At 40.5% G+C, this 27,230-nt stretch overlaps 1 protein-coding gene across 3 annotated transcripts in view; it reads left to right on the forward strand.

Moving 5' to 3' along the window:
• The window catches only part of ZNF521 (zinc finger protein 521), a 283,566-nt gene that overhangs the window by 189,583 nt on the left and 66,753 nt on the right, over positions 1-27,230 (forward strand). The gene's annotated exons all lie outside the window — the stretch shown is intronic.

Genomic DNA, 27,230 nt, shown 5'->3' on the forward strand with positions numbered 1-27,230 from the left:
CACCCCCTACCCCCATACAGACACAGCCCCCCACCCCCGTTATTACCATCCCCCACCAAAGTGGTCCCTTTGTTACAACCAATGACCCTGCATTGTCATGTCATATCACCCAAAGTCCATAGTTTACATTAGAGTTCACTCTTGGGGATGCATCCCCTTTTATTTCATTAAGAAGATTAGAAAAACTTTGATGTAACAGCAGACTTGGTAGATGGGTAAGTTTTTTAAAGATTATTTTGAAATCTGTATTTATAAAGTGAACTTTGAAGGTGAAGGGCACTTTTGTGTTGGATGTGGACTAACCTACCTACAACACCTTTTGGGGGGTGAGACTAGAAGACGTTGGCGGCTGCAGGAATGTCCGCTGTAGGCTGTTACTGATGATTTAAGCCAATTAAACATACAGACTGCTTCTTTTGGTGCCCTTTGGCAGAAAACTATGAAATGGTGTTGCATGATAAGGAAGAGCCCTGGGTACGTGCTGTTTCTTGTGCACATGTGCTAGAATCGCTGCAACTCATAAATTCAAATTACTTTTAAAAGCTGGCCATGATACATTTGCTCATTAACCATATGGAAAATGGCACTCAGGAATTTTCTACAGTGTGTTTTCAAAGAAAGAATCCAATTGCAGGCAGACATTCCTTAGTACAGTGTTTATGCAGCTGCACTTGTGATTAAATTACACCAACTCAGGCCCACATGTAGCCACAGAACTTATTAGTTGAGTACAAAGTACCTTGTAAGAGTATGAGAACTCTCATTGTGATGTTTTTTGGCCTCTTGGCCACTGTATCAAGCAAGCATCAAAAGTCATGCATGTGCTTAGCGGTCCCTGGAGAAGGAGCTGTGGGACCGAGCCGAGCCGCTCACACTGTACGAGGAACTTTGACAGTCTACCAGGGGGGACTGGGGGATTGCTGCTGTCAGCAGTTCCAACAGTGCAAACAGTATGAAGAAGCTTCCACAGGGATTGAATTACTGAAGACTTCTGCTCCGTGTTTTTTGGTATAATTGAGAGCACAGAGGGAGCTTGATTTCTCTGTCTTATGATTTGAAGGTGAAGACAAGAGCCTGCAGGGCTCTGTCAGAGTTATGGGCATGCTCAACCCAGACTTCAAAAAAATCTAATTCCCATAAAACCATACAAGGCTGAATTGCTTACCTGAATGTAAAAGATTTACTTTCACTGAATCATTTAACACACAACGATATTAATTGCATTTTGAAAAAGAAAAGAAGCGTAGGATACAGTGCAACTGGAACACCATACGGGTGTTGAAAGAGTGCTCCAGTTTGGATGCATGTCTGAAAGGGAAAGTGGTCTATGCAGATGCCCTGACGTACGTGGCCACACACAAACACCCAAGCTGTATCTTTTAGAAATAGCCTGACTTCAGTGTTCATTGTTTTCTCCATTGGAAATGAATTACTCCTCCTCCTCTATATTCTGGAAGTGTAGCTGCATCCAGGTGTATTATATGTGTATTTCGCTGATAGGTGTAACTATTATTCTGATTGCACAAGAATAAATCAGTGTGAAAAATGCCAGCTGGTCGTCTGATGTCCCTTTCAGCATGAATGGTGAACTGAGTGGCCCTCTCCCTGGTGCAGTGGGGGGAGGTACGAAGGGAAGGGCAGCAATGTGATCTCCCGGAGAAGTAACCACCTTTCCCTTCCTTTTTCATGCATAGTCTGACTCCAGTGTTTCCCTTGTATGGGGAGCAGCAGACCATGACTGCTTAGGGCAAAAATCTGAGATGTGCAAAAATCTGAGATGTGCTTGCACCCCCAAATAAGAAAACATTGCTACCCTGCATACAGCTTAAATTAAACTCATGATAACACATAAGACAGTTACATTTTACCTCATTTTTTTTCCTTGCAAAAATGTGGTCAAAATGCACGATGAAAATAAAGCCTTGGAATGGTAGCTTACTGTCGGGACTCATGTGCAGGCATGGGAGAAAGTGTGTTACAAAGGAGATGTGTTTTGCACGCACAGACTTATCACAGAATGAAGGTGTTCCTCCTTCCATCCCCACTTACCCTCACCTACCAGGATTGGCAGTCCTGCCCTGTCTCGACACCTTGCACATCTTTAAGCATCCTTCCGTCTGAAACCAGATTAACCCACTACAGAAACAGCCCTGGAAGGCACAGAGCTCCCAATGTATTTGCGCAGTTAACCAGCCTACTGTATTTAACTATTACTACTTCTAGATTTGAGGGGTTGAAAATACTACCCTAGAACAACTACCAATTGTTAGCTTCACTTTTCACATTGCCAGCAAGCAGATCTTTTCCAACTGGGACTAATATCCCGTTAGCTATGTTTAATTCTTATTTTACCTGGGGGATTGGGAGTACCCAATGATTTCAGCTGCTCAGGCATTACATTTCGGTCTGTCCTCTCCTTCTGCCCCAGTCTTCCTCACATACTCCTTCTGGGACCTTCTTACCATTTATAGCAGAAGGACAGCTTTTCTCTACACCCAAACCAGCAGGCCCTGTTCAGAAAAAGAACCTTCTCAGATGTTGGGAGAGAAACACACACACACTCACAAGTACCACTTGACCTGTGCTTTGGCCTCCCCTACCTGCAATATGGCTGTTCATCTTTCATTAGATGCCTTTCTTTACCTCTGTGCGAATTCTTTTGAGGAAGGCTGTATGTGTCTGTGTAGCTTTTGGTCAGAGGCAGTGTACCTTTGGCCATGAAATGGACACTGTGTGCATGGTGTTACCACAGGCATTCTGTTCCAATTGCATTGTGTCTTAACAACAAAGCCCCCCGTGAAACTCAATAAAATTACCAATTTCACAGTTGATTTTCTTCCTGCTCTGCTCTGCAGCCCTCACACTCCTGGCCTGTCTCCACACACTGCAGGGGATGGTGTCGGACCAAACCAATAACACAGTGCTAAAAAGGGGCTTGATATAAACCGGGCTGATCTTAATTCTAATTAATGTGTCCAGCAACTTTTAAATCTTTGAGCCATCTTTGTCATAAAAACTAATGCTATCGACTTACTATGAATTGAACAAAGACTGTTTGTTATCTGTGTGGTCGATCAGGTCGCATTGTTGTGTTTGATTCAGGCCATGGTTGCATTGCACAGAACACGTGTGGATCTATTTTATTTCTCGTACTACACTGTGTTTTCTCCTCTAATATTATTGACTATGCTAACTTTAGTAATTTAAAATTGATCAAAACCATATGACCTAAGGTATATAAGCCTGGGATCATTGATTAGAAAGCAAGCATTCTAGATCTAACTCAGCTACTAACTAGTATGAGATCCTGAAATATAGTCTCTTCTTGTCCCTGTTTTCTTGCTAATGAAAGAATAAAATTGAGAAGAGACAATTGAGAAAAATTTATACAAGTACTATTTTTGATCTTTAGATTAATAGTTAAAATAAATAATGAATATATTTTAAGGCTCAGATGAGTAAGTCTTAGCATATTCATTCAACCCTGCAGGACTTGTTAACTACAAACTAAAAATCTGACCTCATAGCCACTGGGAGGTATAGCTTAAGGAATTGAGCCTAAATTATGCTGAGTATCTTATTCTGTGATAGAAATATTCCAGTCACAAAGATAACTGAATTTACTTCATATTCTACATTTCTAGGATTCACATCCAACCCTAAGCCCATCTCCAAGTTTGATATGAATTTTATCATTGAAGCATCTTTGTCAGCCTTCTTCACTGCATTCTTATATCAAACAACAGGCTGGTCTGATAGCCAAGCCCTGTTGAACTTGCTCTACAATCTCTGATACCTTACAATTGTCAAGTGTGAAAACACTTTACAACTTACTGGCATGCATGTGAAGTATGGATGACTGATTAATGAACTGACTGGGTGAATGAGTAAACTTAGGTGATGATGACATTCAGTGTTTTTATGGGTTGCTGAAATAGACATGTAGCGATGTATAAGTTCTTTAGAAACATCGCCTTCTCAATTACCATAGAATCCCACACCTCCATATATTATACTAGTACATTCAAAATCACACCTTGGTTTTATGTCCTTCAATTATCTTTAATTTGATTGAAGCTTACTTTATTTTTGCCGGGCTTCGTTTGCATAAATTTTAGAAGGATCGTTATCCTCGCATACAAATGTGAGGCCTTTGTCCTGTCAGTTGTAACTTCACTGAAGCTGCGGTGTGTAACGTGAAGCATTTGCTTTCAGACTGGAGCACAATGACTGTTCTCTTCGTGATCCCTTACAGAGGAGGAAAAATTGGTTTGGACCAGCTGAAGAATGACCCCCTCAGTGGAGTTTCTCTTGGGAAAACAGGACTCACAGAGATTTCACTTTACTCACATTCACTCTCCCCCAGGAGTGAGAAGTTTGGAAATCCCACAGAAGGCAGCTCCCATGTGTCCAGGAGCTACTGCTTATCATGTTGTAACCCGCCGTCCTTGTTAACAAAGTGGTTGGGGAATTTTAGGAGTCAACCTGCTTGTCTTTTCTAGGGCTAGAAATCAGAAAATTAGTAGCAAAAGGGTTGCAGTGCTCCATTTGTCTGAAAATATCGAACAGATCCGATTTTTTTTCAGTGCTCACCCCCTCTTTGTGCATGACACAGTTCTGTCCTGCATTGACTCGCATCCCCAGCACGGCTTCTCAGACTGGTTGCTTCAGTGTGCAAAATGTACATGCAACCTTCCATTCATTCAGGAGAGTCTGTGTTTTTTGTAACTTCCAAATCAGCTCACTTTCTTCCAAAGGATTTTAAGCAAAATGAAATCAGGTAGTTTACATCTGTCTTCTCCAAAGTGTCATTTTAGACTGTGAGCAGTGGGAAGAATTGACGAAGCACACCATTTTATTTATAATCAGTCCTTATCCACAGTATTAGCCATTTCACTACACACCATGAACCTTGAAAGTAGCTGCCAAAAACCATTCCTCTCTATTGTGTCCATAAATAGTGACAGTTCTCTTTTCTGGACCCCCCACACCAGCTGTCACACTCGATTTCCATGAGATTTTTTATCCATAGTTCCCCAATAACTTCAACTGCCCGAGAATGATTTAAAATCCTCTGCATTCAAGGGAAAGTGTCCCAAACAAAAGTCTCCCCAAACACCGTGTGTGTGTGTGTGTGTGTGTGTAGAAAATTATTAGTCAGCCTGCCTCCCATCAGGTGAACTGAAGGAGCTGGAGACAAAGGGAGTGGACACACTGTGCCACCTCCAGTGTGAGGTGCTCCCGTCACAAGCTTTCATAATGAGTATATTGCATATGACCATGAGTTATCATGACTGTGACCTGCCTCAGGAGGTCCCATGCCACATCTGTATTAACAACTGCATCTGCTTCAGGGTAACCTTATTAGCTCGCCACAGCTGAGCCAGGGGCCTCAGGAGGCATTAGACCAAGTCCCCAGAGAGGCCTGGTACTTCTGCTCTCCCTAAATTCAGCTTGGTGCCCAAATTTTACAGCAGGACCTGCTGACTTTTGTTTTGAATTTTCTACCGTTGTCACTCTAGCAGAAAACAATACACATACGCACACTCCCTTAAATATTGGCAACCTCCCCAAATACCGTCTCTAATTCCCATTATGGCATACGGCTTGTTTGTTTCATATAAAAAGCAGTGGAAATATCAAAAGAATTCTCACCTTGGTTTCTGTTTTTTCTTCTCACTATGGGAATATACAAAGTGCTGTAAAAAACACAAAACTGAAGGAGTACATATGTGTGAACTTATCTATGAAAATTTTACTTCCAACCCTGACAATGAGAATAGTAAATAAAATCCACCTGAATGGAATGGTGTGATAAGGAAATCTGGTGTGTGTGTGTGTGTGCAGTGTGGTGTGTGCATACGTGCAAGTGTGCCAGTGTGTAAAAGAACCATAAGTGAGCTTTTGCTCTTGCAACTGAATTCTTAAACAGTGTGTTTCAAATTCATCAGTATGGAACTCAGCAAAATGCACAGCATTCATTCACTCATTCATTCACCTTCTGGACAGTAAAAGTGCAGAGAAGCGTTAATTATACTGGGAATACATCTAGGTCAGCACCCTAAATGCAAAGTTCCCATAGTGCGCTGATGACTGCTCATAAAAATTACTTTCCCCATGCCCTTCTGATGGGCAAAAGCTTGCCCGATTTCATTTTTGTGAGTTCTGCAACTAATGTTACCCTGCCCGCAAACATGGATAGAATAACACACCACTAAAAGAACACTTAGAAGGCTCATTCGATTGTGTATAACAGAATTCCACCTGAATCATATGAGTGTCCCTAAGGATGAGTTGTCTGGTATTCTCTGTACCCCTCACCTCCCCATCTGTAATCCTCCTGGAACTAACAACTTTCATTGTCTTTTGCTAATTTTTAAGCTATTCTATTTGTAGAATACATTTTGTTGAGCTGAGCATTTTACCTAAGTTGCCGCATTCAATCCTCCATTATAACCTGGCTACATTATTATCCTGGTTTTAGGGTGAGGAGGCTGAGGGGGGCCAAGTCACTCGAACAAAGCCACATAGCCAGTCCCAAGCCTTTTTTAACTGGCCTTGATATAAAATGTCTCTGTTGTGTACATTGAAGTGGCCCCCCTTTTAAGACCTTTTATTCTCTCCAGTCCCTATCAAAGTTCACAGCTTGTTTTCTCTCCCAAGAATTTCCTATGTGGACCACACTACTCTGACTTGTACACTGACCTGCTGAATCAGTGCACCCCTAACTCAAATACATCCCCTCGTTATCCACAGATGGGGTAGTTATTTAGCGATCAATTTTGCAACCCTACAAAGTCCATTTCAATTCTGTGAATTTTATGTCTTATTCAATGTCAACCATTTGTCCTGTATAGAAAGCAACACTCCTACTTACACATTTCCTCATTTAGATCCTTTCCTCAGCCAGGAATAAGAGGAAATACTGGAGGTCTGTCATTAGACCATGTTTTTCTTTCCCTCTGTCCTCTGGGTATGCCTGGATTCTGGGGTTTTCCCAATTTGGGGCAACATAGCAAATAAATGCACTGTGGAGGAAATTAAACAAATCGTCATGGAAGAAACTGTTTAGCTCACTTTGTAGAACGTACCCTGCCATGCCAAGTGAGCACAGCTTAATTGATAATGATCAGCTTCTCGGTTCCCTTTAACCGTTTTCTTGTAACTGTATCCTGAAGCAGCCACAGCGGCAGCATCACTTTACATGTCAGTTCAAAGGCGGCTCCGGCGACCAGGGGTGACCCGGCACATGGCTCCTGACCGACAGACCTGGGGAGCGCACAGTCCGTCCTCTGCCACATCTTAGGTTCTTGTTTATCTCCTTGGTCTTAATGTAGTTGCTTGTGATTTCCTTCTTTTATTTTTATGATTGGCATTTTCTTCCTTTTTTATTTCCCTTCCTTTCCTCTTTTCTCCCCTATGTTTTTCAACTTCTTAAATTGTTTTATGGAGCTTCTATTTTTAGTATTTTAGTGGTTCCATACATAATAGTGTTTTCCTCTGAAGATTCCTTTCCTAATAATGAGAGAATAAAGATATAGAAAACATATTCCTATTTTTTCTTCAAATAATCTATTTTTTCTAATTATTGCCAATTAGGAAAATGCAATATAATATAAAGTAAAATGAATTACCATCCCAATTCAAAGAGCCAAATGATAACATTTTGGAATATATTCTACAAATTTTTCTTTAGCCTTTTATTTATATAAATATATTTATACACACACACATATACTTTAAATATGTCTATGACCTTAGTATATAATATACATGTCTGCTTTTCCTAATACTTTATAATGCACATAGTCACATGTCAGTAAGTATTCTTCAAATATATTAAATATATAATTAACATTTATTGAGTGCTTATTATTTGTCAGTGCTGGTCTAAATATATGAGGTCTGTCTAGACAAACAAGAAGGGTTTGTACGACATCAATGTAACCTGACAGCCGAGGAGAGGGGACTGGAATGTGCATGTGTGAACAATGATGACTTCACTGTACTAGTCAATGGGGACAGTAGATACCATTTGAGTGAGCACGTGTACTGTGTGGCTGGCACATTCAAAATGACTGAGCGAACAGAGCGACAAATCTGCACCAAATTTTGCGTTAAGCTTGAACATTCCTCCACAGAATCTATTTGGATATTCAGAAGGCCACAGCTATGGGCAACTGGTGATTGGCAGCTTCATCACGACAACGTGCCCCACTCATACATCACGTCTCACGCAGAGTTTTTTGGCAAAACATCAAACCACCCAGGTGACTCAGCCTCTCTACAGCCCAGATTTGGCACCCTGTAACTTTCTGGCTGTTCCCAAAACCAAAATCACCTTTGAAAGGGAAGAGATTTAATTTAAGACCATGGCTGAGATTCAGGAAAATACAATGGGACAGCTGATGGCGACTGGGAGAACTGTGTGAGATCCCAAGGTGCCTACTTTGAAGGGGACTGAAGCATCATTACCTTATGTACAAATGTCTTATGTACAATGTTCCTTGTGTCTTGTATCTTCTTCACTATTTTTCATATTACATGGCTGGATACCTTCTGGACAGACCTCGTATTAATGCATTTAACTAAACTGCAACTGTTCTATGAAATAGGTACTACTGTTATTCCCATTTTATGTCTGGGGAAACTGAGACACTAAAAAGTGAATTAACTTGCCCAAGGCCACAATGCTAATAGTTGGCAGGATTTGAACTGAGCAGTTTGAGGTCCAGAGATTGTGTTCTAAGCCACTGAAATATACTGATCCTTTATAAGCCTTAATGATCGCAAAATAGTCCTTTCTATGCTTGTGCTCATCTTTATGTAAGCAATGCACTTAGACATTCTGCAGAGTCTGAATTGAACATTTTAAGTTGTTACCAATATGTTGTTCTTCTAAACATATTATAATGGACATTCTTTCCCATAAAACTGTGTTATTATCTTGATGATCTCCTTAGGATAAATTTGTATGAGTAACGAAACATGGGAACATTCTTAGTGCTCTTCATATGAATGTTCAAATATCTGTTCACAAAAGTTGTACTGATACACATCTTCTCCCTCAGTGTATGAGAATACCTGTTTCCTCTTGCCCTTGACCATGGTGAATAATAGACCTTTTGCAAACAGAGATTTGTAATATTAAAAATTTTCCTTCTGATATGTACCAACAGTACCTCATATTAATTTTTAATTTTTTATTATTTAGTGCAGTTGATTTTGTTTATTTTTATTCATCATTTCTATTTGGTTTTTAGAAATAGTTTATCCATGTCTTATGTCCATTAAAAATTAGTGTTTGTCATTTTTTATTGACTTAAAAGAACTTCATTTTAAGGCAATGAGATATTTGATTTTCAGTGTTTCTTTTACTTTTTTTGTCTTTTTAATGGTGGTTAAGGTATATATTTTTAATTCTAAATATTTTCACATGTAGCCTGTATGTTCTAAATTGTGACATATGTAAAGGATACCAGCCTCAGCAAATTACAACAATCAACAGACAACGAAAATACTCTTGTGTGACATGTGGATGCAGACATCATACAAAATTTAAGTCAAGACCCACATGGATTAAGCCAGGTCCAGTCTTTCCACTTAGTTCCTTAAACTTTTAAAAATATTTCTTATAAATGTGTGTATGCACATGTGTGAGTGTTGCATCTCTGCTCTGAAGAGGTAAATGAGCATTGAGGAAATGTTTCTTCTTAAATGGAGAACACGGATATATAGATTTTTATATGGCAGAGTCCCCACAACAGGATGCACACATGTCTTGGGAGAACATGGTACTGGGTGTTGATGGGAACTGGATTCTCTGCCACTCTCACCAACAGATGTTAAGCAAGTCCCTGTCACCTTATTATTAAAGAGGGTTTTTGTACTAGACAATCTCTAAGATCTTTTTAAGCTTAATCTTATCTGAATTTATTCAAAGCATATTGCACCTTACCTCCTAAATAGATATTCTTTTTTAAAGACACAGCTTGTCTCACCTTTACTATGCCTGGCAGTCCTACCCTATCTATGATCTGACTTGGGTTATTTACAAGTGGTTTTATATAAGTAAATACTAGTATTACCTCCATTCCCTCATTACATTTTGAAGTATTGGAAAGCAGATAGAATTCCTTCCACTCCCAATATTTGGGATGATGTTGATTACCTAGTTTATAATGGAATTTGGTGGTTGATTGACATATTATAGCTTCTGAAGCCCACCTTTGCCTGTTTTGCCCCTTGCCCTTTACATCTACCCTAAGATTCCTCAGAACCCTCACCCTTTTTGTGACATCAGGTCCCATCAGGGTTTGGAGAATTACTCAGATATACACCCATTTCTGGATGTCTCTGGGGAAAATCCTTTGTCCACTTTCCGACCAATCCAGTAGTTAACTAGTGGAGAAGCAGCAGTAGAAATTTTCAAACTTGTATAGTGATTAGCAGCCTCAGGTCACAGCATATCTCTAATTTAATAATTGCTTTAGTAACTTTAGAAATACAGCCTTTTAAGGGAAAGGTCATTTTTACTTTAGGACTTTTTCCTAAATAACTTGAACCAGAATGAAATCAACAATTCTTGCAATGTAGGATACCTTCACTTTATGATGGAAATGGCCCGATGGGCAAGGCAAGTTCAAATTTGGAAGATGTGCACTATTTTGCAGGGACAACAGAACACAGAACTAGGCGTTTTCTCACAGCTTCTTTCATCTTGTCCCCGTTCCTATGACTCCTTCTCCCTCTGCCTGTCCCTGACTTCTTGGAAAAGCTCGGGATTATATAAGAGAGCTGGAGTGTCTGTGCCTGTTCTGCTGTGTTCTGTCCTGATTGGTAAGACTTGGTCACTTCCTCCAGAACTGTGCAGAGGCATGTTGCGGAGAAAGAGGAGAAGTAGAATGGGATATGGGACAAAGGGAAAAAAAATGCAATCCTGCTAAAGCCTTTGAAGTGTTAGATGACCCCTCTGCCTGAGTCAGAGGCTGAATCCCTTTCTAAAATGCATCAAATGTTTGAGTGTGAACTTCGGTCCTGACAGTGTCTGCGATTCTCTGTGGAGACATCCGCACCACAGTTTCCCAGACGCCGTCTGGATTCACACCAGAGGGTTTGATCCAAAGGCCTAGCTGGAGCGGGACCATGTGGCGTTGAAGTGGAGAGGTTGTTTCAGTGAGGTCCTGTGAAATCTCAGCAGCCAGGCCCCATAAAATCAGAGTGGGAATAGCTTTAGGCTTTTAATTCCAACCTGAAGCCGTGTTGGCAAGCTTCTCAATACCCCAGCACCAGAAGATAACAGGAGAGGGGGCAGGACCTAGCAGCCTTCCCTGTGACTGCATAAGTCCTGGTCACAATGGGATTTTTATGGACAGTATAGGAAGTACATTTTTAATTTAAAAATATAGACTTTTATTAGAGAATTGTAGAAATCTGATTTCCATTTATATGACCAAGCAAATTACTTAAAATATTAGTGTAGATTACTTGCAACTTGAAATTTTAGCTGACCATCACTCTACACCTTTGACAGCATAAAGATACAGTTCGCAATATTACTTCATGGACCAGAATGCCTTTATTATTAAACACAGTCATCAGCACTTAAAAAAAAACACATTTAAAACTGTAAGCACCTCTGGTTTTAACTGACTGTTTTACCATTAGTAAGAAATTCTTTTTAAAAGATCTCATGGTTTCTGTGATAAGATAGCTACCTACCCATCTTTCAGTGTTTGGAGGTATGATATTTTGGTCAGATTTTAGTAATAGTAACTTCCAGTGACTCTTATAGAAGAGTGGTAACCTGTAACTTTTCATTTTAAGCTTATCTCTAGTCATTACACTGTTTTCATTAATGTCAACTAAGTATTGAGTCAGACAAGGGCTACATTTAAGAGTAGAAGAAGGAGTTTGGTTTCACTCCTCATGAGACGTAACCGTGGCAGACCTTAGGCCGATGTGCGGACCGGTAGAGTTCAGGCTGACAGGGCAGTTTTCTGCTCTGAGAATGGCAGAGGGCGTTCTTCTCCTTACCGCAACACAAGGAGATCACAGTTTTCCAGGCTCTTGTTGATGCCAGATTTAGAACTTATTTAGAGTTAAATCCTCTCTAGCAGTAAAAACACCCCTTGGCGATTGGTTAGGCACCCAGGGCAGTAGGTTTGGGGGATCACTAGAGTACAATTTTCTAAATCGCCTTTGAAGTGCACTAAATAAATGCCTAAGGATAGGGCTCTGATCTTTCACACGGCTAGTGCTTAGAGAAATTTGTAGAAAGATTCCAAAGTATGGATTCATAAAAATAGTGCTTTTGAATCATTACTCTTTAATACTATGGGAGATCTCTGTAGGCAACAGAATGGTGTGTTAGTGCTTATGTTCTGTCATGTAAGAAGTAACCATTAGGAACCAATATCCAGAGTGCAAGATCTTCTGACCCTTATCCTGCAAGAAAGGACTTTGTTTAAGCATTTTGCTTATAAAAATCTTTCCTTGTTTGTGCAACATGAGTCCCTAAGTGAAATCATCCCTAACTGTACCTGACACTCTTTGATTTTTGGGCAGGTGGGTGCTTTTGTGGTATTTAAATCTAGATTCTGGACTAGTTTGTTATCCGCGTACAATGAAAGCTAGCTCTGACTTTTTGACTAGTTTACTAGTCTACTAGTCCAAAGAGAAAGCTCTGATTAAACTTCACAAAAATCTGCCTTGACTCTCTCCTACCCTACTCCTCACCAAGCCCTAAGGAGGTATGGGTAGAGGGAAAGCTGGAAGAATCTATAAACGTCTAGTCCGACCTACCACCTCAACCCCTGATGAGTCAACAGTTCCCCAAAGAGCCTGGTCCATTGTTTGAAGCTCTACTTAAAGAGTGAGTCACTCAGTCATTCATTTATTTACTCAACAAAGTAAATAAAATGTTGGGTAAATGGTATTCCATAAATGGGATCCAAAGATCAATAGAATGTTACCTTTTTTCAGGGTAATATTAATAATTATAAATAATTGAAATGTAAGAAATCACAAGGTATTATGAGAAGACAAAGAAGTGACTGCATGGACATGCCTGAGAGGGACAATGAAGGCTTTCTAAAAAAGGAGACATCACCCTGGCTGGTGTGGCTCAGTTGGTTGGAGCATTGTCTTGTACACCAAAAAGTCATGGGTTCAATTCCCAGTCAGGGAACATGCCTAGGCTGCAGGTTTGAGCTCTGGTCTGGGTACCAATGTTTCTCTCTCCCTCTCTGTACCTCCCTACCCCTCTCTCTAAAATCAATAACCATGTCCTCAGGTGAGGATTAAATAAGAAAAAAAAGAGGAGATGCATGAGAATAATCTTGAATGTTGAATATAAGTTCCCCCACAGAGGCCAGGGAACAAGGCTATTCTGTCAGGGAAGAGTGTGTCTAAAAAACTAAGGGAGATAGATACTAGATCATCAAACACCCTGTTTCTAAGGCAAGGGAGATGAGTTTTATTTAGAGGACAGTGGTGAGGTTTCCAGTAGCTTTTAACCCAGGAGCAACATAATAAGACCTTGAGCAGGCCGGAGAGTGGGATAAAAGGGGTGAGAGACCATATGCAAGGAACTATAAATAGCCCACGAGATCTAGATGAGGGCCAGAACTAAGACTATGGCTGTGAAAATGGAGAAGCAATGGAACTAGGAAATATTTAGGAATTATGATTTTGTAGATATACGGTGAATGAAAGAGAGGAAGGGGTCTCAGTATGCTCTAAGCTTGTCTCTGAAATTTCCATCCACTAGTCCACATGGAAAAAAAATAAATTCTTCTACCATAAAGTCCTCATATATTTTACTGCAGCTCACATGCCTCTTTTCTTGATTCTCCTCCAAGATCAACATCCACTAGTTTCTTCAAGCTCTACTTGTATGTCACAGTTTCCCAACCATCATCTTCTCTCCTCCAAGTTTGTCCTCTAGCCTGTGCTCATTTGCTCATTATCTGGTCTATGCTAGGGACTCTGTCACTGATTAGGGATGCAAAGATATACTGAGGATATCTCAGATTGCTCATGGTCAGTAGGTAAAAGGCAAAAAAAATCAATAATCACATGCTCACTGTTACAAGCATTTTAATGGAAGCATCTGCAGAGGAGTAGTTCTCAGAGTTTTCTCTGCCCAGAACATAGCTGATGTCTGTGACCTACACTGTCAGTTACCGTGGCCCACACAGTGGCACAGTCTCACAGGTACCACTGACTCATCTCTCATCCTAAATTATCACTGTAGCTGTGAGCACCCAGGACAGGGCCATATCTTCCCCTCCTACCTCCTTGAGAATCAGCCAGGCAAGGAGGCTAGGAATGACACACAGAAGGTGGAGAGTTCACAATGGCAGTAACACTTTGTGGGAATTCAGTTAGTGGTGTGTAAGTGTAACACTGGGGTGGGAGGTGCCATGTTGAGGGACGTATCAGGAGAGAAGACTAGCTCTTCCACCTCTTCCAGCCTTTGGTCTGGTGTAAACATCAGCCAATGTAGAAGCTTATATTAGCCATAAAAGAACGTCCTTTAATAAAATTATTGCCATATGAAATATGATATACTGTGAGTTAGGAGAGAATATGAACCTTATATTGGCCTGACCTCTGGTTATAAAAGCAGATTCACATGTTTTACCATTTCATCATATCAGTGATGCTACGAGGAAAAATATCACTCTCCTCTCACCCCACAGCACACGGGGATTAAAAGACCTTCCTCTCTGGGTCCAACTGTCACACTAAGAGGTTAGGTAACAATAGCCCCAGTCCTCCCCTTCCAGCTACAAGGAGGTTCTGCCTTCTCTCTTACAGGTTCAGCAGCTACATGGACAAATACCTGTGCCTCGTAGTTCATTCTGTTCCCCAGGAGCAGGAGAGTAGATCACATTTGGCCACATGGACACTTCATGTATCTCTAGAGTATAAACAGTTTTAATAGTTTGATGAAGAAAGAAGAGGGGTTCTTTTAAATTAGGAAGATATAATACATGTGGTTGTTTAATGGTTTAAGTTTATTTATATCTGCACACTGGAAAGGGGCATAGAAGAAGCTGGTATTTACATAAATAAGAGGTCTGTTGCTTTTTTATAGCATCACGTTATTAGAGTTACTGAGGAGTAGTAGTCTCAAATAATTGTGTCTTTTATGGATCTGTGATGTTAAACATTAAAGTGCTATGCCCTCTATACATACAGAGAGCCCAGAGACATATGAAAATGCTCAACATCACTAGCCACTAGAGAGATGCAAATTAAAGCCACAATGAGATACCACCTTACACCTGCCAAAATGGCCAGCATTAATAAATCAGCAGACAAGTGCTGATGAGGATGTGGAGAAAGGGGAATCCTGTCGGTGGGGATGCAGATTTGTGCAGCCACCATGGAAAACAATATGGAGTTTCCTCAACATTTAAAAATGGAACTGTCTTTTGACATAGCAACTCCACTGCTAGGAATATACCATAAGAATCCTGAAACACTAATTCAAAAGAGTGTATGCACCCCTATGTTCACAGCAGCATTGTTTGCAATAACCAAGATTTGCAAACAGCCTAAGTGCCCATCAGTAGATAAGTGGATTTAAAAAAAAAAGCTACACAATGGAATACTACACAGGAGTAAAAAAGAAGGAATTTTTACCTTTTGTGACAGCATGGATGAAACTGGAGAGCATTATGCTAAGTGAAATAAGCCAGGCAAAGAAAGACAAATACCATGTGATCTCACTTATAACTGGAACCTAAGGCACAAAGTAAACTAATGAGCAAAACAGAATCAGAGGCACAGAAACAGGGAAGAGACTGACAGCTTTAGGAGGGGTGTGGGGAGGTTGGGACTAGCTGAAAGAAGATGAAGGGACTAGACAAAGAACATACACGTATCACCCATGGACACCAACAACGGTGTGGGGACTGACTGTGGGGGTTAAGGAGGAGGGGGCAGAGGGGGAAATTTGGGACAACTGTAATAGCATAAACAATAAAAGATTTTAAAAACAACTGTGTCCTCTCAACCTCTCTTTGAGCCCTCATTTATGACAGGGTAAAAAGATTTTTTAAATTCACATGTTCTTAAAAAAATCCTTCCCTAAAATTCATAACTCACAGAAAACAATTATAATTTCAGAACAGATATGGCTTCGCTTGATAGCACAGGGTAAATGTGTTTGGAAAAAACCTAAATATTCTGCAAAAGGGATATTTAATTTCTCATTAAGACTTTTCCATTGACCTAGTCTGTTTCCAGAATATTTTTATTTAAGAGAAAGAAAGAGAGGCTGGAGAGGGAGAGGAAGGAGGGAGGGAAAAGAAATTTCATTTCTTCGAAAGATCTGTAGACCTCAATGAACATAAAACAGATGGCAGACATGAATGAATTGTGACCAAAAACTCTGAACTTTATCCCTCCTCCAGACCACAGGAATATCCATCCCTGGGTGAGCCTCATATCTGTACTCAATCAGGATAACTAAGAAGGACATAAATAAGTCCTGTGCAAATAATTATGTTGGCTCCATTTATGCCTCACATTCATATATGCCTGCCTAATTGAATTGAGTGTTTAATCCCAGGATTCATTATCTATTTCCCTATCTAAGTTTTTTTCTCCCATTTATATTTAGCACCCAGCTGTCCCCTCCTCCGAATGGTCAACTGTAGTCCCGTAAAAGTTTTGTTATTGGCCTCCTGAACCCCTGGCTCTGAGCAGCAATTTTCTCAGTAGGGGGCAGCCGAATCTGGGTTCGGCCCTGCCTCTGGCTTGGAACCGTGAGAGGGAGCAAGACGCCTGGAGGTGAAGATGGAACTCGGCCCCTTCCAGCAGGCGCCCCAGGTAGACCCGGTCAGGACACGGCGCCCCCGCCTCTTATGGTCGTCAGAATAAAGCGGCGAAAAGATCAGTCGAAACACTCGCTGGAAGTTATTGATAGAAAAATTCTTTCTGCACGGAAGATTATAAACAGAGTGTTATCTGAAGATGGATTTGTTTTAATTTGGCACTGATGTATTTGATACCTGGTAGGATCAAAGAAAACAGAATCAAAGGCAGAAATACAAGCAGCCCTGCTTGTCTGGATATAGGCCTCTTTTATAGATATAAAATCTCAGGACTGGAGTGCTCAAATTTATTTGTACTGATGTTTGTTTAAAGATCAATATTAAATAAATTGGTCTGGAAGCTATAGTCATAAAGCAGCTGTCGAACTAATGTAATCCCACAATGCCATTTTGTCTACTGCATGGAACCTGGTTAACTGTGTACTTCTAATAACGTGTGGAAATCCGTTGAAAGAGAAAATAGCTGAACTGGATTTTCTGAACTTGGACTAAATTGCAGTTCAATGGAAGAGAAATTATACATGTATTTGTATATTTGTATTTTGCCTCTCAGAGTGATAATTGGTGATTTACTTATTTATCTTTAGACAGAAGGGGATGGAAGGAGAGAGGAAGGGAAACATCTATGTGAGAGAGAAGCATTGGTTGGTTGCCTCTCCTGTGCTTCCTGACTGGGAATCAAACCCACAGCCTTTTGGTTTATGGGATGATGCTCCAACCAACTGAGCCACCCTGCCAGGGCAATAATTGTTTTGTTTTGTTTTGTTTTTTGCCAGGTATTAAGAGTTCATATAACCTACAATTTTCCTATACAATAAACAAAAATGTCATTTTAGAGTATGTTATTACACCTTAATATAAAAGATAAATCTCAAGACCCTTTCACTTTTTTTTTTAAGATTATATTTATTTATTTTAGAAAGACAGGAAGAGGGGGAGAGAGAGAGGGAGAGAAATATCCATGTGTAAGAGATACATCAGTTGCCTCTCACATGCCCCTGGCCTGGGACCTGACCCACAACCCAGGCATGTGCCCTGCCTGGGAACTGAACTGGCAACTTTTTGATCCACAGGCCAGTGTTCAATCCACTGAGCCACACCAGTCAGGGCTCACTTGTTTTATTAACTGTTAATGCTGTTGCTGTTTTGCTCTTGTTGTTGGCATTGTTGGTTGATTTTGATGGTTATCTTTGCAATTGGTTTATTAACTATGCACTGGTATTATTGGTGTCTTTAAAAATCTCAAATATTAGACTATTTGCTCTAATCTGTAATCTCTAAAGATTAAAGAGGAGAAAACCAAAGCAGAAAGAATTATGGCTATGTAGTCTGTACATATAGTGCCTATGTAATCTTACCCTCTCTGTCACATATTTTTGACTATCCAGTTTCGTTTTGTTTTTTACTTACAAACACATAAGGTTGTGAGCCAGGTTGTGTGTGTGTGTGTGTGTGCGCGCGTGTGTGTGCGTGTGTATATGTGTGTGTGTGTATATATATATATATATATATCTTTAGAGATGATCACAATGTAATGTAACATGGATAAAAAGTTATATGAGAATGATATGAGGGGGGACCCCCAAAAAACACCAGAATATCTTCTGGAGGGCGGGTCTCTTGTAGTATGGGCTTCCCCCACTAGGTGAGTGTTCTAGGAACCCACCTGTATCAGCGTACCAGCCGGTGGTGTTGTGAGACCCCAAAAAATTTAGTGAATTTTTTTTGAAGACTTTTCAACAAGTTTGCCAATTTTATGATGGGTAATTTAAGGAAATGGGCACTAGAATCAGATTAATGGGTGTAAATCCAAACCTCTCCATTTGCTAGCTGTGTGACCTGGGGCAAGTTACTGAATCTTGCAAAGACTCAGTCTCCTAATTCATAAAAGGGGACTAATAGTAGCTAACTGATAGGGTTGTTTTAGGGAGGGGAACACAGTTATTACTATGACTCATACACAATTAAGACTCTGTAAATGATAACTATTGTAATTATCTTTCTTTCCAAAATTTTCCCTTGTCTTGTCTTAAAATGGCAGAGTCAGTTTCATTTGCTCTTCCCACTTCTGCCCATGGCTGCAAATGGTACATGATCTCTACAGTTTTTAGAAGAAGATAAAACATTAGAAGGGACCAAAACAGACCATGTTATTAAACTGTAAAAGTCAAATCAAACCTATGGGGAAGCAAGAATTCACAATGCTTGCTATTCGTGTTTCCGAATGCTCTGAGAGTGCATTTTAAACTGTCGTAAATGTAAGAAAGTATTTACTCTTTTTAACTCTTAACCAGGAAACTGAAAAATCAAACCAGGAAATTCTTAAACTTTTTGCCTCTTCTCGAAAAGAAGTTGTCAAGCATTACAGTACTGGAAATCAGGATTTGTCATTGGGACCATTTATGCTCACTGACTGATTCAAGCTCAAGTCCAGTGGAATTTGCCTCTTGAGCACTCCTGCTATTTAAATATGGGTGAAGGGACATCTAATACCAGGTGGGAGAGGTTTGTTTTGTGGTTTCATTTTTGGGTTGTTTTGCTGTTGTTGTTTTGCCATAAGCTTTACTCGCTTTTCAGGGTTTAAAAATTGTACATTGATAATACCAAGGGGACCTAGGAAATTAAGTTATCTTTTTCTGTCTTAAAGTCTTAAACCTCAGGAATTCAGGACTCTCATTCTTTCAATAATATTGATAAGTATTTGGGGAAATTCATGGATGCCAGTAAAAGGGGGAGACATGGCAAAGAGAGACTGATCCTTCAAAAGGAGTGCTGGTTTTGTATGGCGGAGAGAAAGCACACTGGACAATGGCCAGAGAAGCCCTGTGTGATACTGAAGCTTCAGTCTGGTTACAAAAGTCAAGGTTAGCTTCAAGCACAGTGTGGAAAGCTATGTCCACAGCCAGGGATACGGAGATAGGCTTTTTCAGCATGAAAGGGTGCAATCTTGGAGGAGTTCCACAGACAATCGTCTGCAGCCAGCAGAGCTCCTGCATGCTGGTGCACTTACTTACATATGTGGGTCACACAAAGGGGAGAATGGAGCCCTTTGTTCCACGTCGGTGGGACAGCTGAGTTTTGTATGATATAAACGGGCACTCAGCGCTGCAGTGCACGGTTTCTTGGACAGTGGGGTAGGGACAATAGATCTCTAGCTTTTATCTTAAGGAGAAGTCTAAAATGACTGTGTCCCCATGTGTTTTCTTGTTAATCGTGGGATAACTTTAAAATCTGAAGATGTTTTCATTTGAATAGTTTCAATAAATATCCTCTTCCCTCAAGTGTTTCAGCTTTGCTGCCTTTGATTTTTTTTTTCCTTGCAACACTTAATCATGGGTAGCTAGGTGGCAGAGACTTGTGTTTCTTACCTGGGTTTGGTCTATCAGTACAGAATGTTTTAAATATCCAAAACTGATTTTAGTTAGCATCTTGATTTAACATCTTTAAAGATCCATCTAAGTGCTTCTAGTTTATATATTTCTACTTTCCTTAATAAAGATATAAAAGTTAAAATTGTGGCTGATTGTACTGAATTATTACTCTAAGATAGATTCATCAAATCTCCCAGCTGTATAAGACAGGGCTTACTAATGAAGTTCCCTATCAAAAAGAAAAGCCTAATTTTGATTTGGCTTAGGTAATGAACTTCTTTTTCCTGGTGTGATTATCTGCATGGGGTGGCTAAAAGAGTAGCAAGAGAGAGTGCGCTCACAGAAGCATTATGCAAAATGTCTTTTGTCTCTTTTTGCTGGGATATATTAAATTTTCAATGTAGTCTATGTAATATAAAATTATGATAATGACTTTTGGCCCACTGTGAAGGCAGCTTGCTGGTCCTGAGCATGTGTGTCTGGCTTGAGCACTAGGATACACTGTGGGAGTTGCCTTTTCTATTAACAAACCTCTAGATACCTAATGATGAATTTTCTTTCACCAAATGTTCTCCTTTTGTCTAAAATACAAGCATTTTCTAAATTGCTTTTGAGAAAAACAAGAGAGGCAGAGAGGTCCATGGTACTAACAAGGGAAATTGAAACAAAGCAAGGGATTCAGTTAGCATCCTTGTTGTAATTATAAACCAGCCAAAAGGTTGTTTCGTGTACCAGTGAAAATATTTACCATCTCATTGGTATAAGTGATTGCATCACTTAGGAAAAGGACAAATTGAACTATTGCCTCATAAAATATATCTGTTCCTTCCAGTCATGTGAAATTTGACGGTTGAATGTATTCTAGGTAGTCACAGCAACTTCAGCATCTGCTGGTCCTTCCCACTGGGGGCAAAAATAAGGTTTCTTTTTCCCTTTTTCTTTTTTAAATTTTTAAATAATAAAAATATATAAAATAATAGAAATTTTAGGGTTTTTGTTATTTAGCATATTGACAAAATATCTTAAACCTTTTGAAGAGATTTTCATACGCTATATATTTCATGTTACTTTTAATTTTAAAGTAAGGGTACTTACACATAATAATGAAGGTTACTCTTGAAATGGTCACCATGGAAGGTCATGAACTCACTCTAAACAACAGCATCCTTGCTCAGAACACCTTTAGAACTCTGATTTTAATTGTTCTCAGAGCCAGTTTACGAGATACATAAGAAAATTTACCTTATCGCTTTAAAGCCATGCTTTATGTTTTCTTGATCTTTCATCTCTTTATCCCTGAAGGCAAAAAATATCTTCCTGAAAAAAAGAGTCTTCCTTCTTGGTATTTATGACTGACTTCATCTTTTGTTAACAAGTTGCCATAACAATACATTTCTGTTAAAGATGTCACAATTACAGGGAATTTTCTGTGATGTCACAAAGCATGGTGTCACATTTGCTAGAAAACTAGCTTTGGGAGAAATCCACTCTTTAATGCTGTGTTGGCACTGCTGAAGAAGAGGACCCTAAGTGTCACGAATATGGTATACAGTTCATATTGACACTAAATGTGTTGTTTCAAAGTTTCGTGGGACATCAGTGCTTATTAAGTTCTCTAGTTATGTTAGTCTGTGTCAGGGGAAGGTCAATACCGAGATATTTGCATATGTGTTTGATAAGAATGTGAACATCTCTAGCAAATGTGATTTTTGTTTGTAGGCCGATGATAACTTTGGAATTGAATTACCATAACTTATTAGGATAGATAATTAGAATTGCTTTTAAAAACCAAAGGGCACATGAAATAGGAATCCCTTAAGTAATTGTCTCCTGAATTTTATTTGTGGAACTAATAGAAACTATTGCAAAATAGTGTTAATGAATGCTGTGGCTACTTTTCTTAAATGCTAAAAATAATAATAATAATTTAATAAAAGCTACTGTAAAGTATGTGTGAAAATCTAGAAAACAACCCAAGTATCCATGTCTTGGTTAAAATGGACGGCAGTTTTGTGATCAATTGCCTCTATTTTTTTTCTGCCTCCTGGGACTCGCTGTCTCAAGGTTCCAGTCTAAGACTTGGAAGCTACATCTGTTCCATGAAAGCACTGCTCTCATTGCCTACAAAAAAGAAGTCCCAGGACCTCTTGAAGTAGGCAGTGTGGAAAACAGGGTTAAGAATTAGGTTATGAGTTAGCTAGCTATTATTTCATTGGAGGCTGCCAATAACGAGGCCAGTTCCAATGACCTTATTTCAGTCAGTTTTACTGGGGGATGAGAAGTATTTTCTGAATTTGGATAACACCATGGCAACTGCTTGATTTTTTTAAAATTAATTCAAAAAATCAGTAGTGATGGGTCTGAATAACCCAGGGGCTGTGCCTGGTGAGGTGCCTGTGCTTGGTGATAGGTGGAGATGGATGAGTGGACTTGAAAGGTCTAGGAAATCAGGTTGGAAATGTCCGAACAGTGTCAGTCCAGTTTGTTTGATGAGGTGCTGTGCCTGTGTGGCTGCTCCATGCCTTTAGCCAAAAAAAAAAAAAAAAAAAGGGACCTTTTATTTGTCCAAGCTCGTTCTTCCATATGTTCTGTTTTTGGTGTGTTGGGGGAGGGTGATGGAAGTAGCCCTTTAGGAAAAACGTTTAGTGTTTTAAGCAACACAAGATGATGTTTGCCTAGTAGAAAGACAGTTCTTGGCAGCAAATTTCTATGTTTTTGCCCTTAATTCTGTGTCTGTGTTTTATCAGCTAAACCAGACAGGCGCAAATGAGCAAAGACTTCCTCGCACATGGGATGTTGGAAAGTTAGACGGGTCACCTACAGTCAGTCGTGCTGTTGTTCCAGAGAGGGTCATGGTGCTATAATTGGAACACAGGGGCTTATTTTCTTTATATTTATTAGAGTATAGTGCCGAAAAATCTGAGAACAGAGTAAGCACTTACAGATAGCCAGGGGATGCAAGGAAAGCTTTAAATTAAACGCACCCTAACCTATGGACAATAAACACTTTCCTGGAAGCAGACCAGAAAATCCCAAGGCAGATGACCAGCAGCTCTGAGCCTCTGCAGACCAGAAAGAGTGTAAACCCTGAGCAGAGGTACACGCGGGGTTCGGTCTCTGCCAAAGGGCAGTAAGTCATTTGCTTCCTAGAATCTTGCCAAATTGAAGGCTTGTCTTTAGTCGTGGAGCCAGTAAGGGGACCCTAGGACAGAATTTCAGTTTTCTGTGCCCCAAGGAAAAACAGCCCCAGGGGACTTCCTAACTTTGAAGGACTATTTCATTTCCTAAGATCTTGCAAAGCACAGGGATGGCTTTCTATTTAAAGGCGCTGCGTTTTCTAGCACAACTTGGCAAGCACCACAAGGTCTTTTGTCCTCTTCAAACATAAACACCAAACTTTTTTCTTAAACCTTCCTGAGACACAAACATGTAATTTTTCATTTACTAGTCAGAGGGTGCTGAGAAAGAAATTCTTCGACTCCAATCAAAACATTTGTCCAAAGAAGCTTAGGCTGCCATTTCAATATAATGTTGTTGTGGTCACCAAGAGTTCGTACCCATTTAATTGCTGGAAGCACATGTCATTGTCAAGCTTTCAATTTTCTTTTCGTTTGATGTGCTTCTGGAGAGGAATCGGGTCAAAGCAAAGTTCAGCTTATTGGGTCCCTTTGAAGATTTTGTGGTGAAGCAAGAGTGCCTTTGTATTTGATTTAGTTCATTTCGCTGGGTAAACATCTGAATTTCTGCTTTTTCTCACTTAGCCTAACTCTGAAGTAATAATTGAGTCTACGTTGAAGTAGAATGTTTGAGACAGGCCTTCAGTTTCACTGCAGCCAAATCCACGTGTGTGCGTCTGTGCATGTGTACCAGGGGGTACTCTCTTCTGCCAATGTCGGTATCACCCAGTAGTATGAGAACTTGGTCTCCTACACTGAAATGTCTTCAGGAATACAGCAGGGTCGATGGCAAACACCCTCCCCACCCCTTTTTCCTAGTTGGGAACTGTATCTTAAAGGAAGCATTTGCCATTCTTATCAAAATGGCAGTGGCCTTCTCCCCCCTGTCTCCACATGTGTTGAAAAACGTAGCCATTATTATCTCCCCTGGTTTTATGCATCTTCCAGATGATTTGACTGAACTGATGCTATGGAGGATATGCTGACTGGCACTTTTCCCATGCTTAATGTGTTAACAAAAGCCAATGGTGTCAGTTTTAACAGTTTTAGCTAAATTCCCACGACACTCTTAACAAATGCTGAAACCTCTGCCACATCTTACCCTGACAGATTCCCTGCCGTCATTGCACACTTAAAATAAATGTCATCCCCAATCAAAAAGTTCACATTTGCTCTGACAATATAATTTGTTACTTTGTTCCTGCTTTATCTCTTTCTTTGGCACAGCCGTCTTAGCAGAGAGATGTTACTTTCCTTCGAGTTGGCTGCTGTCCTTTTTGTTCTTCCAAGTATTCGGGTGGGATCAGAAAGGGACCCTAAGAAGAGCCTGCCTTTTCATTTCATTCAGGAACATAGAAATTTGGGGTTCATGATTTGATGAAGCAAACAAGCTGTAAATTGTAAGCTGATACCACAATCTTGTTTCACCCAAAGACCCAGTTTCACCCAGAGCACGTGTAGGTGGAAAGAAAAGACACGTGGTGACAAAGAAAACATGTGGACTCTGGAAGGAAACTGGGTTAGAGTATCGAGTCTCTGTGTGATGCGCAGGTCGCTTAACATTTCTGACTTGAGTTGCATCATCTGGGAAAGGGGTGTGTGCAGACCAAATGCCGTAACGTCTGTAACAAAGGCCCTCAAAAGATGGCAGTTCCTCTCCCATCTTTGTCTTGCCTTTCCCAAAGCCCTGGACTATTAGACACAGTGTATTCATGCATTGACTTTTTGTGCATAGCCTTCAGCCAGATTCCTTTGCTCTTAAGGACTTCTGGTAACTTTGTATTTCTGGCTTGGGGGAGGCACATGGAATGCTTACTCAAGAAACCAACAGTGCCCTGGCTGGTGTAGCTCAGTGGATTGAGCACGGGACCCCAAACCAAAAGGTTGCCGGTTTGGTTACCAGTCAGGGCACATGCCTGGGTAGCGGGCCAGGTTCCCCATAGTGGGTGTGAGAAAGGCAACCACACATTAATGTTTCTCTCCCTGTCTTTCTCCTTCCCTTCCCCTGTCTCTAAAAATAAATAAATAAAATCCTGTTCATTTAAAAAAATGAACCCAACAGTCATGTAGATTTCTCCTGAGAGAGGAGAGAGGTTGCCTCCTGTGTAATAGCCAAGGCCTAGCCATCTTGAATACTGTAGTTTCTTGCTTGACTTCAAAGGGCTCTCTAGTGCCTTCTGCCCTGTTAGACGGCCAGGCAGTGTGGGGTAGTGGATACTACTCAGGAGGAAGAACCAGGAGGCCAGTCCCCCGCCACCACCCACTTGGCTAAGTGGACATGAGGTCAAGTCAGTTTTCTTTGCTCAATCTCAGTTCCTCAGTCACTTATGTTAAATCAAGGCATTGAATGAAACGGTGTTTAAGGCCCTTCTAGGACAAAATTATTATCATTTCAAAAGTATGAAAGCTCTTTCACACGCAGATATTACTTTTTGATCAAACATTGTCTTTTCATTAGCTTAAAGACAATCTACAGACTTCTAAGCTAATGCTTTATCTGTACAATCAGCTCCTTTATTCCCGCTTTTCCTGGGCCATCTCCTCCCCACCCCCACCCTCTACTCTTTCTCAGAGAATAAGAGAGGTGGCTTTCACAGCAGCTGGTTAATTTCCCTGGTTTCACACTACTGTTTAATGATCCGTTTCTCTTGTGCCACCTCTCTCATCTACTGAAAGATAGGTACAAATTGTACCTATAAAAATTAGAATGTGACTCGGGGTTATCTGTATTTTTTTAAGGATTTTGAATCTCTAAATAACTTCCTAATGTTTATTTTCCTTCGCAAATTCTTCGGCCTGTGTTGAGCCCCCTGACACCCGGTGTTTGAGAACGCGGAGGGAGGAGATGCCTTCAGTGCACTCAGCTGTTGTCAGAGCGGAGGAGATGAATCCCCCGGAGGGGGCATCCCCCAGCTGGGTCGTCACGTGACCCTCATAAGAGAGGCTGGGTCGCTGGTGCCTCGGCCTCTCAGAAAGTCCGTGGCAGTCTATTGTGTCTGATTGTAGCAGAGGGACCCTCCACCAGAGGGTGAAGCTGTCTGCATGGAAGTCCTTAAGAAGAAAGGCCTGAGACATCGATCACTTCTAAAATGGAGTCAAACAAGGGCTCATAGAAAGGAAAATCCTAAACACTACCATTAACAGACACTAACAGAGAAGGACTTTTTAAATGCTTATAATGAATGCAAAGCTTCGCGAATACTGTGGGCTTGGGGTCAGATGTCCTCAGGATCGAGCCCTGACTTTGCCTCTTGCAGCGAACACGTGGCAAGTCTTTTGCCATCTCCCGGACTCATTTCCTCATCTGTTTGATGAAGAGATTGGCTCAATGTTTGTCCCAGTTCTCCTGCAGTGAGTTTGAGGCTTGCTGCTGAGGTTTATGAGATGCGTGTGCACATGTGCACTGTCATCCGTCTGCCCGTTTCTAAGGGGGTGGGAAACAGGACAGGAAGAACAAGGGGGATGGAGTTGATTTCCTGCTGGTATTTCCTCAGTTCCAATGAAATCCGTGAGACCACTCTTCATACCTGTGATTGTCTGCTTAGTGTAAGGTCTAAATGTGGTAATACAAATGAATTGGCCATTACCGGCGAGACAAATCCTGATAATGCAGTTAGGAAATGTCAGAGGAATCCTCCAAAGAAACGAGAGCGAAGCTTGCAGGGGCCGCCTGATTCCAAAGGTTCCAATTCTAACAGAAGAGGATACCTTTGCCCGAGGTAATACTATGGGGCAGGGCTTAAAGGAGCCTTCTCCATCACTTAGAGTTGCTAGACTGTCATTTTTTTATTATTTTTTGGTGCGGTGGTGGTTTTAAAACGAAAGCTCTTTGC

The sequence above is a fragment of the Phyllostomus discolor genome, chromosome 9, assembly GCF_004126475.2.
Source record: "Phyllostomus discolor isolate MPI-MPIP mPhyDis1 chromosome 9, mPhyDis1.pri.v3, whole genome shotgun sequence".
Lineage (NCBI taxonomy): Eukaryota > Metazoa > Chordata > Mammalia > Chiroptera > Phyllostomidae > Phyllostomus > Phyllostomus discolor.